The sequence below is a fragment of the Amblyraja radiata genome, chromosome 10 (assembly GCF_010909765.2).
Source record: "Amblyraja radiata isolate CabotCenter1 chromosome 10, sAmbRad1.1.pri, whole genome shotgun sequence".
Classification (NCBI taxonomy): domain Eukaryota; kingdom Metazoa; phylum Chordata; class Chondrichthyes; order Rajiformes; family Rajidae; genus Amblyraja; species Amblyraja radiata.
Genome location: NC_045965.1, coordinates 52,709,119 through 52,720,345, shown reverse-complemented (window position 1 = coordinate 52,720,345; position 11,227 = coordinate 52,709,119).

The window sequence follows — 11,227 nt, the reverse complement described above, 5'->3', positions numbered from 1 at the left end:
GCTAACATCAGACGAGAAGCAGCCACGCTGGTCCTCTCTCGAAAGGCACACACCAGTGAATCTCACCTCCTCCATCAGATCGTCACAGAGACACCATGACGAGTGTGCCTCAAGTCACGCCGCCCCTTTGCCACGCAAGCCCAAGAGTTGCTCTGCACAACACCGGCTAATGCTTCTAAGGCCGCCTGGGTCAAGACGAGATGGAGAGACCAGTGGAAGTCAGCGAAACCATCTAGGCTACACCATTACATCGATGACCCCATGGACGTCCCTGGCCAGGACCTGCCCCGAAAGCAGTGGACAACCCTCAACCACTTGAGGACAGGCATCGGACGCTATGGAGCAGTGATGAAGAGGTGGGGCCTCATGGACAGCGCTTCCTGCGAGTGTGGGGACCCAACAGACTGTGGAGCACAGTCACCAGTTGCCCCAAACACCGGCCACCGAATGGTGAACGAGGTCTGATTGACCTGGACGATGGCACGTTGGCCTGGCTCGCCTCAACGGAGCTGCAGGTCTAAATGACATACGGCAGAAGTAGAAGAAGTACTGGAGTATGTAATTTCTGTGGCAAAATAATACTGCAAGTTGCTTGATAAGATTTGTAGTAAGGGGCAGTATATATTCAATGTTTTGGTCTTAAGACAAAGCAATTTGTCAATATAATTCAGAGCACCATAGTATTTTTGAAATTAGTGCAACAAAATTTGAGCCTAATTTGAGCACCAGCTGATTACCAGGTCTTGATGTGGGCTAAAATCCTATCTGTGGGACATGCACAATTTATTCTGACACTTTAGTTTAATAACAGGTGGTCTATTCCACATGGACAGAAGAGACCACCTGTTGAATGCTCTACACGCTTATTTGAAAGAAGCAGTGTCCTGGTAATCACAAGATCTATGACACTGGACCAGTATGTACAGGTACATCACTGATTTTCTGGCACCCTTAGCTCCAGGGCTTTGTCAGGTTACAATAATTCAACAATGCACCTGACCCAGTGATTATACCATACCTTTTTCTCGAAAGCACCATGGACTGCTAGACTTAAATAATTATAATAATAAAAACAATTAATAATTTGAGGACTGAGGCACACATCGAGAAAGAGCGTGCGTCACACTCATTGCCATTTGTGGCCGCCCCGTAAAATAATCTGGCAGTCACAAGAATTTCAAATGCGCTCATAATTTTGTCTGGATTAAAGGAGGTGGTGGGAAATCAGTGGTGGACCTGTGTCTTATTCAGAAGTAATGTTAGCATGGCCAGTAATGCTATTCATAACTATGATTGACTTAACTAATTAAAACAACTTTTGAGTGTCGGAAAATCTGCTTTACTTTTCAATCCATTTTCTGAGAATGCATGTGCTTGTTTATTTGAGTACACAGGAACTGTAGATAGACACAATCATAATCATACTTTATTAGTCAAGTATGTTTTGCAACATACGAGGAAATTGATTTGCCATAGTCATACTAATAAAAAGCAACATAGAAACATAGAAATTAGGTGCAAGAGTAGGCCATTCGGCCCTTCGAGCCTGCACCGCCATTCAATATGATCATGGCTGATCATCCAACTCAGTATCCCGTACCTGCCTTCTCTCCATACCCTCTGATCCCCTTAGCCACAAGGGCCACATCTAACTCCCTCTTAAATATAGCCAATGAACTGGCCTCGACTACCCTCTGTGGCAGAGAGTTCCAGAGATTCACCACTCTCTGAAAAAAATTCTTCTCATCTCGGTTTTAAAGGATTTCCCCCTTATCCTTAAGCTGTGACCCCTTGTCCTGGACTTCCCCAACATCGGGAGCAATCTTCCTGCATCTAGCCTGTCCAACCCCTTAAGAATTTTGTAAGTTTCTATAAGATCCCCTCTCAATCTCCTAAATTCTAGAGAGTATAAACCAAGTCTATCCAGTCTTTCTTCATAAGACAGTCCTGACATCCCAGGAATCAGTCTGGTGAACCTTCTCTGCACTCCCTCTATGGCAATAATGTCCTTCCTCAGATTTGGAGACCAACACCACACAAAATACATTCTAACTGAACACGCAAAACGCTGGAGTAACTCAGCAGGTCAGGCAGCATCTCTGGAGAAAAGGAATGGGTGACGTTTCAAGTCAGACTGTCTAAAGAAGGGTTCCGACCCAAATCGTCACTATTCTTTTTCTCCAGACATGCAGCCTGACTTGCTGAGTTACTCTGGCATTTTGTGTCTGTTTGGTATAAAGCAGCAGCTGCAGTGGAACTGTACTGTAGATAGAGGTGGAATTCCACTAAAGTAAGTAAGATGGAAGCAAAATTCAAATGTCATAGGTTTAATCGAAAGGGCAAGATAAGGACTTGGTCATTCCTGTTTTTAAAAGGACTGCAATACTGGAAATTCATCTTTCCTCCACAGTTACTGCATTGAATTCAAGTTTAAGTTCAAGTTTATTGTCATGTGTCCCTGATAGGACAATGAAATTCTTGCTTTGCTTCAGCACACAGAACATAATAGGCATTGACTACAAAACACATGAATAAATAAACTGATAAAGTGCAAAATGACAGATAATGGGTTATTAATGTTCAGAGTTTTGTCCGAGCCAGGTTTAATGGCTGTGGGGAAGTAGCTATTCCTGAACCTGGTCGTTGCAGTCTTCAGGCTCCTGTACCTTCTACCTGAAGGTAGCAGGGTGGTGAGTGTGTGGCCACGTTTGTGTGGGTTTTTGATGATACTGCCAGCCTTTTTGAGGCAGCGACTGATAAATCTCCTCGATGGAAGGAAGGTCAGAGCCGATGATGGACTGGGCAGTGTTTACTACTTTTTGTAGTCTCTTCCTCTCCAGGGCACTCAAGTTGCCGAACCAAGCCACGATGCCACCGAATTCTTTGGTGTTCCTGAGTGCATGCAGTTCATTTACTATCCATTCAATGATCCTTGCAGTCTACTTGCATTCCCCTGTTTGTACATTATGCCAACCCTTCCTCATGCTGGACTGTCCATGAGACCCAACTTCATCCAATTCTCAGTAAATTACTGACCCCAATGTCTCATTGTAGGAATTACTATATATAACACCCACACGAGAGGAGGCGGAGCAACAAGCTGGAGTAGTCGCACTTTTTCCAAGCTCCCAATCTGTTAACCTTCAACTGTTATTACAGCTCAGCCTAAGTTTTAAAACTACCATAAATATTTAACACCATCGACAGCACTCCTCCACATCGTAAAGATGGCAGGCAGAAGAAAGAAAGAGGAGCAAAATATTGAAGACTCGACGACCAGCACCATCATGGCTACGCTAGCAGCCTTGTTAACAGCACAAGACATCGCTACTGGCAGAATTCAACGCAGCGTTCACCAAGCTGGAAACGAAGCTGGACAATATCCAGACCACTATTCTAGATCAACAACAGCGTCTTTCGTCATTAGAGACATTTGCCGATACCACCAGCCAAGACATGCGAGCAATGGAGACAATGCTAACTACGGTCATCGAAGAGAACGCCAAGTTTAAGTCTAAGCTTATCGACCTGGAAGGCAGGAGACGCCGAAATAACGTAAGGATAGTCGGCCTCCCCGAGAACATCGAAGGCCCCCAAACAACAGCTTTTTTCTCTCAACTCCTGCTCGAGACACTTGGCGAACGCATACTGGAATCAGCCCCGGAGCTAGACCGAGCCCACCGCACGCTAGCAGCCAAACCAAGCCCTGGTGGGAAACCCAGAGCAGTTGTGGTTTGCTTCCATAGATTCCAGACCCGCGAGTTGGTGGTGCGTGAGGCTCGGAGGCAGAGGGGTAAGCTGAAGTACAAGGATATCCCGATTCACATTTTTGAAGATTACTGTCCCGAGATAGTTGAACAACGTTCTGCATATCGAGACGTCATGAAGGAGCTGTACAGCCTGGGTCTCAAACCTTCCCTTCATTATCCGGCCAAGCTGTTCATCATGGCCGGGGAGGGAAAGAGGCGACGGTTAACATCTCCCGAGGACGCTCAGGATTTCATTTCATCTTACCGTCGAAGCAGACCGCGACCCACAGATGACTGACTCTGCTCGGTATGTTTACATCCGAATGTCACAGGGATCCAGTTAATCTACGGTTACATTATGGATTACATTATGTGCTAACTTTAGCTTGACTGCCCTTAGCAATTAGCCACTGCTAGCGCTCGGCCTTGCTGTTATACCAGACCCCTGTCTTGAAACGTATGAGGCCGGTAAGAAATCACCACGTTCATGACTATGTCTTACCAATTTTTCCTTTTAATGTTTATGTGTAATCATACTTGAAAGGCTCTCCCCCTGTACATGCTATAAAATAGGGCTCAAGGGACCCACATTGTGGTTCGTGATTTGATCTCTGCCTTCTTGCTTTTAGCAGCTGGCCAGCATTTGAATGGTTTGTTTACACTGGTCTTCATAGCGGACTGTCTGGGGTTGATAAGAACTCATTATAGTCAAGGCTGCGTTACACCAATTAGCTCTTACAACGTTTTTGTTTAACAAAACTTAATTGATGTTCTTCTGCCCTGCGCCTTAATCCAAGAATCCAGTTTGCCACTTGTTAATCTCTCTAATGCTAACTCTTTCTTTATACCTTACCAACTTTAAGTTATACTATGTTATACCAAAGGAAGCTATTCCTGTTTCATTTATACGTTGGCTTACTTATTTAGTATCACTATTTTGTTAATTTGTCTTGTTGTATTATTACTATCATCACTACTATTATTACCATTAGTGTTAGCAATGTCATTGGTAGTACAACTACCAAGGCTATTATTTTAACTTTGTATCTATTCATTTAGGTTTACTTCACTTTATTTCTATTTCTATTTTCTATTGTCTATTTCTCAAATTATTATTATCATTGTTATCATTATTATAGTTATTTCATTTTATGTTACTTTACTGATATTGAGCGACTTTGCTGCTTTGGGATGTGGAAATATTGGGAGTTAAGATTGGGAGCTACTCCATGCGGATGCGAGGACAACGTACCTTGGTGCAATGGGCACTCAAGGTTCGGTTGGGACATTGGGGACCTCAGGTCCGGGGACTCAGGTTTGAAAGATGGTTAAGTGATATGTGTCACGACCGTTTGTTGTGTGTATACGTATGTATGCATCTTTTTTTTTTTTTTTTTTTCTTTTCCCCTTTTACCACCCACTCTCAGCAGCTGGCTTCGATGCGCTCTTCCATTTCAATCTGCAGTATTACAGCGCTCTGCCCACTCGTTTGGATATAGCTAAATATGGCCAACACAAACGACACTCTTAGATTTGTCTCGTGGAACGTGAGGGGAGTGGGGGGTCCTACTAAGACTGATAAGATCTTGGCCCACTTGCAATACCTTAAGGGCGATATATTTTTTATTCAAGAGACACACCTTCGCAACAGAGAGGTAACACGGCTTAAGAGAGGCTGGATTAGCCACTTATTTCATTCAAAATTTAATTATAGGGCTAGGGGTACTGCTATCCTGATTCGTAAAAACGTTATGTTCGAACCACAGAAAACGGTGGAAGACCCTGCTGGACGCTTTGTCATGGTCTCTGGCAAACTGCAAGACACACCTGTCATATAGGCCAGTATTTACGGTCCCAACTGGGATGACAGCTCATTTGTAACCAAATTTTTTACATCTCTCCCAAACATTGAAAATTACCACATCATTGTGGGTGGAGATTTTAATCTGGTCCGAGACTCTATACTGGACAGATCTTCGAACAAAGCCTCCACTTTAACTAAATCAGGTAGGACTTTGCATGCTTTTACCAAACAACTTGGGCTCACTGACCCATGGAGACATACATTTCCCACGACTAAATTATTTTCATTTTTTTCCCACGTGCACCGTACCTATACCCGTATAGACTTCTTCCTCTTAGATAACAGACTGCTCTCCAAAATTAAATCCAGCGAGTATCATAGTATCGTGATATCAGATCACGCTGCGACTTCCCTCGATCTTCACTTTCGTAAACGAACTAACCCCTTTAAACAGTGGAGGTTCAACTCCTCATTACTAGCAGAGGCTCACTACAAGCAATTCCTGCACTTTCAAATCATTTTATATTTTGAGCTGAATGACTCGCCGGACATAGCAAGAGGTATACTCTGGGAAGCTTCAAAAGCTTATATTAGGGGCCAACTTATCTCTTTTGTCTCCAACCTGAAAAGAGCCGAGACGTCCCAAATGGCAGACCTGTCACGAAAAATAAAGGACATTGATGATAAATACGCATCTGACCCAGACCCTAATATTTATAAAGAACGCCTTAGGTTACAAATAGACTTTGACCTCATGTCTACCAATAAAGCCAAGTTACGACTGCTTAAATCTAGGCAACACTTTTTTGAATCTGGGGATAAAGCTGGGAAGCTTTTGGCCCATCAGGCCAGAACCGAGGCGACTTCACGGCTAATTCCAGCCATTAGATCCAGCTTAGGGGAGATTCATACCGATCCTCTTAGAATTAATGAAGCATTTGCTAAATTTTATGCTGAGCTATACGCTTCCGATTGTCCTCCCACTGCAGATGACATGTTCCGTAGTATGACGTTTCCCCGAATTGACGATGAAGCCACGAGAGTCTTGGGTGGTCCCATAACTGTCACTGAGGTCCAAGCAGCCATCACATCGCTGCAAAGCGGAAAGTCGCCCGGCCCTGACGGCTTCACTGTAGAATATTACAAAGCTTTCTCGGCTCTCCTCGCACCAGTCCTGAGAGATATGTACAACGAGGCGTTTTTACATCGTCGCCTACCGCCCACCTTGTCGTTGGCTACTATCTCCCTAATTCTTAAAAAGGAGAAAGATCCTCTGCTTTGTAGTAGCTATAGACCAATTTCACTCTTGAATGTGGACCTCAAAATCCTCTCTAAAGTTCTTGCGCTCCATCTTCAACAAGTGATGCCCTTTATTATCTCATTAGATCAAACAGGGTTTATGCCAGGCCGACAGTCCTCCCACAATACTAGGCGTCTCCTTAACATCATCCATTCACCAAGTAGTGAGACCCCGGAGATAGTGGTCTCCCTCGCCGCCGAAAAAGCTTTCGACAGGGTCGAGTGGAAGTACCTATACGAGGCGATGGACATGTTTGGCCTCGGCAATAGTTTCATTTATTGGGTCAGTCTATTACACTCGTCCCCGGTGGCCTCAGTACAAACAAACGACACACTGTCACCCCACTTCCCCCTTCAGAGAGGTACCAGGCAGGGTTGCCCGTTATCACCACTTCTGTTTGCTGTCGCGATAGAACCCTTGGCGGTTTGGTTACGCTCAGAGAAGGGCTTTAAAGGTATCACACGGTTTGACACAATTCATAAAGTCTCATTGTATGCGGATGACCTGCTCCTGTACATCTCGAATCCAGTCAGCACTCTCCCTGTGATTATGAATATTTTAGAACGGTTTGGGGTGTACTCTGGTTATAAACTTAACTACCAAAAAAGTGAACTATTACCGATTAACTCATCGGCTAAGCAGCTCCCTCGCTCTTTAACCTCATTCAAATGGGCGGAGGACGGATTTCGCTACCTCGGCGTTTTTATCACAATACCTATATTTGATATGTTCCGCACAAACTTCCTGCCTCTGGTTGAGAAAGCTGAAAGAGACTTTGACCGCTGGTCAGTCTTACCGTTATCCCTCGCGGCCCGGATAAATCTGGTCAAGATGGTCGTCCTACCCAAATTCCTGTACCTTTTCCAGCATGTTCCTATATTTATCACTAAATCTTTTTTTGATAAATTAGAAAGGAGAATATCTAAATTTTTATGGGGTAGCAAACCAGCCAGAATTCGAAAGACGCTACTACAGTCTCCTAAGAGTGACGGCGGTTTGGCACTTCCTGACTTTAGGCGATACTACTGGGCTGCTAACTTGCAAAAAATCCTGTACTGGATGAATGATGATTGCGACCACCTACCAACCTGGGTACACATGGAAAAGGCGAGTTCACATCTCCCGTTGCGGTCTGTCCTATGCTCTCAACTCCCCCTTTCTATAACATCTGCGGGTGCAGGCCCAATTGCGTCCCTCTCGCTCAAGATATGGAGTCAATTTAGGAAAAACTTCGGTTTACAAGGCCCTTCCATCTTGACCCCACTGCTTAAAAATCACATCTTTAAACCTTCTAGTACAGACTCCGCATTCAAAACCTGGCATAGTAATGGCATCAGTAGTATCAAAAACCTATACAAGGATGGCATTTTGTCGTCTTTTGCAGAGCTTTCGTACAACTATAGCCTCCCAAACTCCCACCTTTTTCGTTTTTTCCAGATTAGGAATTTTGTGAAGAAGATATTCCCCCATTTCCCAAATCGTCCCCCTGAAACCCTGACCGATTCCATCCTAGCTCTAGATCCCAACCGGAAGAAATGCATCTCTTTTTTGTACAACTTGTTAGGGTCGGTTATATTGAAACCTTATACCTCATTAAAAGCTGCGTGGGAGGGCGAGCTGAATACGAAACTAACAGACCAGCAATGGGACTCTGCCTTGGATTTGATCCATTCTTCCTCCATATGTGCCCGTCATGGCCTACTCCAATGCAAAGTCCTTCACAAAGTCCACTACACAAACGCAAGATTATCTAGAATATACCCCGCTGTTAAAGACACCTGCAACAGATGCAATCAACCTGCCAACCATAGTCTTATGTTTTGGTCTTGCCCTAAGCTAGCAACCTTTTGGAGGAGTGCTTTTGACATGCTAAGCAGAGCCTATGGCCAGACTATTCCTCCAAACCCACTGTCAGCTATTTTTGGTATTCCCCCCAACACCAACCTCTCTGTTGCGTTGAAGCGGGTCCTGGCTTTTACAACCCTGTTAGCCCGGAGACTGATTTTGCTTAACTGGAGACTCACCTGTCCCCCGACACACACCCGCTGGATCAAGGAGGTTGAAGCTTGAAAAACTTAGGTTCTCTCTCAAAGGCTCTACCAAGACATTCCTAGATACATGGAACCCTTTCCTGGAACTTGTTAACTCTCTTAACTTGTTTCCGGACTCGGAAGAGGACTTCCGGACTCGGAAGAGTGCCCTCTATCACAGCTCTGTCTTATTGTAGCTGCTATCCCCTCAACCCCTCCCTCCCCACAATTTTTTTTAATTTATTTTATTTATTTATTTTTTTCTTATTTTTATTTTTTATTTTTTTATTTTAAAAAAAAATCGTATTTGTGTCGATGTGTACGTATGTGAGTGTTGTTTGCCCCGGGTGGCGAGGGTGGGTAAGGGTAAGGGTTTTGAGGGTCGTTTACATACTGTTGTACAATTATGTCCTGATTATCACTGTCTGTTATCATTGTATGTATGCAAATTGCTGTTAAATTCAAAATTCAAATAAAAAGATTTAAACTATATAACACCCACACTTTGGTGCTGTCCCCTCCCCCTCAAATCGGCTTTCAACACCTCATTTTATTTTAGATGCTGCCATCCAATATTTTTCATACCTTATTGTTAATGTTTTATCACTCTGCAAATCTATACCATTTTTTCTCCAGCTGTCAGTTCCCTTTTCCTTTAGATAGACAAAGTGCTGGAGTAACTCAGTGAGTTAGGTAGCATCTCAGGACAAAATGGGTGACGTTTCGGGTCGGGACACTTCGTCAGACGTGTGAAGAAGTCTGAAGAAGGTGTCCCGTCCCAAAACATCGCCCATCATTTTTGCCTGACCCACTGAATAACTCCAGAGCTTTGTAACTTTGGTATCAACCAGCATCTGCAGTTCCTTTCAACACATCCTTTTCCTTCACTTTAAACAGGGTCTTGTGTCTTGACATTAGATGTATGTCGTACTTTCTGAAAATTTTCTTTCAATTCCTTTACATGCGCTTTAAATAGATTCTAATTCCAAGGGGATGGATTTACTTGATCCACAATCTTTCCCAATTATGCCTTTGGAAAATTCCCACATCAATACTGCAATGTAAGTAATTTATTAGAGATTTCTTGGAACTCTGTTACAAGTAATAAATACAATCGGCAGGTTGATTTTGGCTGAACGGGTATTATCTACTTTCTCTTTCATAACTCTTCCACAACGCATAGTTTCCAGTAAGAATATGGAGCTTATGTTGTGTGCTGATGAAACGTTACTCCAGATGTGGCATAATTAGTCATCTGATCAAAGTCCCCACATTATAGGGTACCACATAGGTGAAGAAATCATTTACAGTGTTGATTCCAGGTATAGGATTTTAGTTATAAGATTACATAAAGGTTAGGGCGAGGTTGTACAGTGTGGAAACAGCCCTTCAGCTCAACTTGCCCACGTCAACCAACAGGCCCCACCTGGAGTCCCACCTGCCTTCTTTTGGCCCATATGCCTCAACTTGCCTCAACTACCTCCTCCAGTAACTTGTTCCACACACCCACCACAATTTGTGTCAAACAAGTTACCCCTCAGGTTCCCATTAAATCTTTCCCCCTTCACCTTAAATTTATGTCCCCTGGTTCTCAATTCCCCTAGTCTGGGCAAAAGCTTCTGTGCGTTTACCAGATGTATTCTTAAGCTTTTATTGTAGAATGTCATGACTGGTTGAAACAAGATAAATCGAATCATCCTATTAGCGAATGTTCAAAGGTGGGCCAGAACCGAGGCGACTTCACGGCTAATTCCAGCCATTAGATCCAGCTTAGGGGAGATTCATACCGATCCTCTTAGAATTAATGAAGCATTTGCTAAATTTTACGCTGAGCTATACGCTTCCGATTGTCCTCCCACTGCAGATGACATGTTCCGTAGTATGACGTTTCCCCGAATTGACGATGAAGCCACGAGAGTCTTGGGTGGTCCCATAACTGTCACTGAGGTCCAAGCAGCCATCACATTGCTGCAAAGCGGAAAGTCGCCCGGCCCTGACGGCTTCACTGTAGAATATTACAAAGCTTTCTCGGCTCTCCTCGCACCAGTCCTGAGAGATATGTACAATGAGGCTTTTTTACATCGTCGCCTACCGCCCACCTTGTCGTTGGCTACTATCTCCCTAATTCTTAAAAAGGAGAAAGATCCTCTGCTTTGTAGTAGCTATAGACCAATTTCACTCTTGAATGTGGACCTCAAAATCCTCTCTAAAGTTCTTGCGCTCCGTCTTCAACAAGTGATGCCCTTTATTATCTCATTAGACCAAACAGGGTTTATGCCAGGCCGACAGTCCTCCCACAATACTAGGCGTCTCCTTAACATCATCCATTCACCAAGTAGTGAGA